We start from the raw sequence: 6,000 nt of genomic DNA, 5'->3' as shown, positions 1-6,000 counted from the left end.
AGTTTGAATTGTGTTGTCAAAGAATGCGGTTGGAATACATAGAAACTTTAACTGTCAATTTTCATATTCAGAGCCAGAGTTTAGAAAGCGTTAGTAAGAGTCTGCCTTAGAACCCTAAAATATGGGTCAAAAGTAAGCAAAATCTGTACTCAAAGTATGTACGAACTGTCAGTATCTTTCGTATAGTAGGCAGCTGGTAGACTCCAATTCGTTTTGAGGTTTCAATCTTGTATAATCATAATTATAAATTACTATTGGAGAATCTGATACCTTTAGTTATTTTAAAATATCTGATGTATAACTTTCCAATGTTACTTAAAATATGATAATATATCAGGATAGAGGCAATAGAGGATACATCATCTTGTTCCAGCTTGTATCTTAACATAATGTTTATCACTAGTTACATTTTGAGTGTGTTTTTGATCTTGGATAGTGTTACATTAAATAGAGGACGCCCACTTATTGCCGATGCTAATTTAAAAATGATGTTTATCATTAGTGTCATATCGAATGAGTTTATGATCTTGGATTCAATGCAAATAACATAAAGATACTGAACATTAAATAAAGAACGCCCAATTATTTCCAGTGCTTATTTTAAAATGATGATTTTCATTAGTGCCATATTGAATTAGTTCCTGATCTTGGATACAATGCAATGACAGACAAATACTTAACATTAAACATAATATGCCTAAAAATGGGCAGCATCTGACAAACCCCAACAAATATCTTGACAAGTTGACCATCAAGCGGCAGTCCACAGAGTAGAGAAGAAGTCTGTCTCATACTCTGATATTCTTGGAAGAATAGCCTGAATATAGACAGAGGAATAAATGAGAAGAGATTTAAAGGGAGACCAAAATAAGGAACCTCAGGAGATACCTAAGAAAGGAATCAATATGTAAATAAAATCCAAAAAGCAATGATGAATTAACCTAAATATTGTATAGTAAATCTCCCAAAACTCTTTAAAGCTAGAAAGAATGATGATAAGGGCAGAAAATCTAATGCTTGAAGTCGCAAACACCTGATACATTTTCATTTAAACCACAAACATTGCAGTTGGTACCTAAAAGTACTAGGGAAACTTTTCTGATGGTATCGCCAGATTACATGCATATTACAAAATAATTTTATGTTAATCAGAATCCATTTATGCGACAGAAGTGAATGACGCACTATGATTATCCCAATGAACACAGATCTTGAAGCAACAGAGTGCAAAACAACTTCCCCGCTGTTTCCATCATGCATTCAGATTATAGAGAGAGAGAAAGAGAGAGAGAGAGAGAGAGATATCCATTATCAACATTCTCCCTCAATCTATACATAATTGATGACCCAGATTGCTACATAATTATTGAAACCTCAATTAGACATACCCCTGTAAAGATGTGGGCACAAGAGAAATAAAGAGTGAAGAACTATCCAGGATCACAATCAACATGCTCTGTTAGGTCATGTTGAGCCAGATAATGATTAATACTTATAGCTGATTTTGTTATCAGACAAATGCTGAGTTGAACGATTGCCAAACACCTTCAATTCTACCAACATGTTTTTAACACAAGACCTCGCAGACATCTTATAGCAAGGGACAGAATGTTTATCCAATTCCTTCACGCTTAAATAAAAGCTTGAGGTCAACAGAGCCTTTTGGGTATCCAAGTTTAAGGTTGGCAACATGCAGATAGGCTTTCCAATGCATGCATGAATTGTTTGAGAACACATTACTTATCCAGGAAATATCAGGGTTGATAACATAAAACATGGCTGACTACATAGGTAATATCCTTGCTGACATAAAACTTATGAGTGGGAGGATGATGGCATTTATTGCTTTTCTTGTGTCCCCAACTTTTTCATCAGCCTGTTGAATGTGTTTTCTTAAAGGAATCCGATCTTACTCAAGAGCAAGAAGGGATGAGAGGAGAAGGAATAAGAGAAGTGCAAATGAACAATCAAGATCGTCGTTTATTCCCATACGTAGATGATTACATTGGTTGGTACTTACATTGTCTATAGTTGTAGTTGTAATATAAAGATATTTATGTTAAGATCATAGTTGTTATAACAGATTGTAACAAATATAACAAAACAAATAATAACCATTGGATATTATCTATGTGTATTCCTAATATGCTTAATCCTATCTGTGTATTCCTATCTATGTTTAATCCTTTTTTTTTTTTTTGAAGAAAATAAGGAAGACCACCCGAAGCAGTTGTCAACCTGATGCTATTAAGAAAAGAAGCTGTCTACGAACCATATACAACCTGACCAAAATGGTCTGCCACTCACTTCACTCCAAACCAAAAAAATATTAGTGCATTCACGTCCTGTAAGACATTCTCCATGGAAGCCTTCTTTCCCTTGAATACCACTTCATTACGGTGCAGCCATATCGCCCATAGCACCGCAAGGAGTCTTCCCCAATCCAGCTTGCTCCTGTATCTTCCATCACCAGTTGAGTCCAAAATGCCTCATCTGACGACACACCCGCCCCCGCCAACTCTTGCGATGCCCATACTCCTTGGGCAAAGGGACATGTGAAGAATAAGTGGGCACAGTCTTCATTGTCTCCGGTGCACAAGGGGCACTCTGTGGAAGCCGTCTGGACCCATCTCTTGCGTACATCTCTTGTAACTAATCGTCTCCGCCTCAACAACCAGCTGAAGAGCCTCACCTTGAGCAGGATTTTTTGCTCCATCAACAGGAAGCATGTGGTGGTGATTGCTGAATCCTCCAGCGTGTCACCTCTGATCTTCATATAGGCCTCTTATACCGAAAATGTTGTCCCTTGCCATATCCATCCATCCCGTGACTCCCTCGTCGGGCTAAGATGGAGAAGAACTTGTTGCATCTTCATAAATTCTGAAAACTGTGGCTCCGATAATGCCCCTGTCATGATTGGGTTCCAAGCTCCTTCCCAACATTCACCAGTGGTAGCGTGAGGGCTCCGCGCTAGTGCAAAAAATCTAGGATGCCTTTATTGGACCAGTTATCTGTCCAAAATTGAAAATCAGCATCGTCTCACAATATGGCGTAAAAAACTGGCGGATACGCGATATGGCTTGACGTAGACCCTGTCAAAATGGAAACTCCCCTCGAGTTTTGGCCCAACGCCGCTCCTAATCAATTTCAGAGTCATATCTGTCTCTCAGGACATTCAAGACCAGGTCCTCTTTTGCTGATCCAAGTCTTACCTCCCACTTGGTCAATAATGCCAAATTCATGGACTCCAGGTGGAGGACCCCCAAACCCCCCTGAATCACAGGTCTGCTTACTATATTCCACGAGACCAGGGGCACCCCCTTGCGCTCTTCGCGTTCATTTCCTCCACAAAAGAACCTTCTCAACAATCTATTCAAGTGTTTTTTCACACCTAATGGCATTTTGAAGACTGAAAGATAGAAGACCGGGATTGCTGAGAGCACCGATCTCAGCAGTACCAAACGACCCCCTTTTGATAGCACTCTGTTCTGCCAGCCTTCTAATCTCCTCTCCACCTTCTCAATCACTGGTCGCCAGTCTGCATTTACCATATGTCTCCCTGTCAACGGAAGACCCAAATAGCTCATCGGGATCGACCCTCTAGGTGTACTGAGAGCATTAGCACATTGGGCCTCCTCCTCAGCAGAAAGCCTGAACCCCACAAATGCCGACTTGGCTCGATTCAATTGTAGGCCTGAGAAGTCTGAGAATAGATCTAATAATGTAGATAAAGTACGTGCCTCCTCTGCCGATCCTTCTATGAAGAACGTTGTGTCGTCTGCATACTGAAGTAGGGGAATGCCCCCCGGATAACACTCTGTCTGGAAGCCTCTGAGGAGGCCGTGATCGCAGGCTCTGAGGGTGCAAGTAGCCAAGGTATCCACTGCTAGAACAAAAAGTAGAGGTGCTAACGGGCAACCCTGTCTGACCCCCCTCTGTGGACGAATCCAACCTCCTTCCGCATTTCCATTCACCAGGACTGAGAATGAGTGGGACGTAACACATTGCCGCACCCAGGCTACCCATTCACTGGGGAAACTTTTTTTTCGCATAACAGACCAAATAAGTCTCCAATCAAGAGGATCATAGGCTTTGGCAAAGTCGACTTTCCATATGAAGCCCTTTGTCCCATCTCTCTTCCATGTTGATACAATCTCTCCTGCTACCACTACTCCGTCCACTAATTGCCTCCCTGGAATGAATGCAGATTGAAATGGCCCGACTAAGTCTCCAATTACCTTGAAAGGTTGGCCAGCACTTTGGCGATGATGAGATAAATTGAGTTCGATAATGCAATGGGTCTGAAATCCCCCACGTTGGTAGCTCCTGGTCTCTTGGGCAGCAGAAACAAGTGTGATCGATTGAGTCTTTCCATGCCAAAATTTCCTCGTCGGAATTCATCTAACGTGTGCATAACCTCGGATTTGACCAGCTCCCAAAACTCACCAAAGAAGAATACCGGAAATCCATCCGGGCCCGGTGCACCCTCGCCATTTAGCCCTTGGATCCATACCTGCACTTCTTCTTCAATGAATAGTTTCACTATCTCAATCTTTTGCTCGTGTCACCTGGGATGCATTTCTCCCGCTCCACCTCCATCGGTTACGAGGCCCCCGTTTAGTTACCACTCTGAAATGATCTGTTAATGCTCCTCCCACTGCTCGTGTTCTAGCGTATTCATGGTCCCCCACCTGCACCCTCAGTATTTGGTTCGAGCGACGCCTTCCATTCGCCATCAAATGAAAGAAGCGAGTGTTGGCGTCCCCCTCCTTCAGCCAAAGTTGTTGTGAACGCTGCCTCCAATCAATTTCTATCTTCTTGTCTTCCTCTTCCGCCACCTCTCTACAGGCCTTTCTTTCATTGACTTCAGCTTCCACTAAGCACCGGGTGTCCTCTATGTCATCTAGTTGTCGGACTCTTGATAGTGCTTCCTCCAGTTTGTGGTGTCTCCCTTCTCGAATTTTCTTTTGAGCCTCATAAGATGTTGTCTTAGTCCAGTCAGTTTGGTAGCCAACCTCTCTGTGGCCGTACCGCTATTGGGTTGTGACGTCCACCACGATTACCACTTCTTCCTTGAAGCCCTTCTCGCTTAGCCAGAATCTATCCAGTTTGAAATATGTAGATCTATTTTGGCTGACATTATCTTGCCAAATAATTGGAACGTGATCTGACAGCCGTCTCTGCAGTGCTCGCACATCAGCCAATGGGTATTCATCTAGCATTTCCACTGAACACAAAAATCTGTCCAAGCGAGAGAGGGTGGTAGATCCCCTTGTGCTTCGCCATGTGTACGTACAATTTGTCGGTCCCATTTCTTGCAATCCAGCTCCCGAAATGAATGACCAGAAATTTGTCGATCCTGGGTCTTGGCCTCCAGCACCTTTTGGTCTATCCCCCGTCTCCAACGTCACACTGAAGTCCCCCCCCAAATAGTAAAGGAGTCCCCTGAAAGAGTGAGACCACTCCAGCTCCTCCCATAGTCTGTCTCGCCGAGCTGCAATCACTGGGCCGTAGACCGACGCCACAACACAATGGAAATTATCACTCCTCCTTTTCAATTTTACTGCCACCACATACTGTCCTGTCCAAGACCCTTCCTTTGCAAAAACCGCAGTGTTCCAAGCCACTAATAAACCTCCTGACCTCCCGACTGCATAGACTGCCACACATCCCTCTAGGAAACCACGCCCCACCAAATTCCACTCTTTTGCACCACACTTCTCCAGCATCGTCTCTTGTAAGCAAACTACTGTGGCCCCCCATTGGCGCAAATATCTACCCACCACTCCATGCCTCCTTTCATCTTGGAGACCGTGCACATTCCAAGAGACGCATTTCATAATTGTTTTGATGACTTCCCCCCTTGTTGCGGCTCCGGCAGATCCACTTTCTCGGCTAACTCACGCACCATTTGTTGCGTGATCTGATTCTCCTCTAACTCAGTTTCCACTCTATGGCTGGGTGGCGCTTCAATCTCCTTCCCCTTGATGTTTTGCTGTC

General features: G+C 43.3%; 1 protein-coding gene across 3 annotated transcripts in view; it reads right to left on the bottom strand.

The window, feature by feature from the left end:
• Positions 1-574: 574 nt before the first annotated feature.
• The window catches only part of LOC144705182 (histone-lysine N-methyltransferase TRX1-like), a 30,207-nt gene continuing 24,781 nt past the window's right edge, over positions 575-6,000 (bottom strand). For 2 of the 3 annotated variants that reach the window (XM_078577742.1, XM_078577741.1), the window contains one exon: positions 575-817. The gene's annotated coding sequence lies outside the window, so the exon portion shown is untranslated. The remainder of the gene's footprint in view (positions 818-6,000) is intronic. The other variant, XM_078577739.1, reaches the window with a different exon arrangement.

The sequence above is a fragment of the Wolffia australiana genome, chromosome 7, assembly GCF_029677425.1.
Source record: "Wolffia australiana isolate 7733 chromosome 7, ASM2967742v1".
In the NCBI taxonomy this organism is placed as follows: domain Eukaryota; kingdom Viridiplantae; phylum Streptophyta; class Magnoliopsida; order Alismatales; family Araceae; genus Wolffia; species Wolffia australiana.
This window is presented reverse-complemented; position numbering and strand designations above follow the sequence as displayed.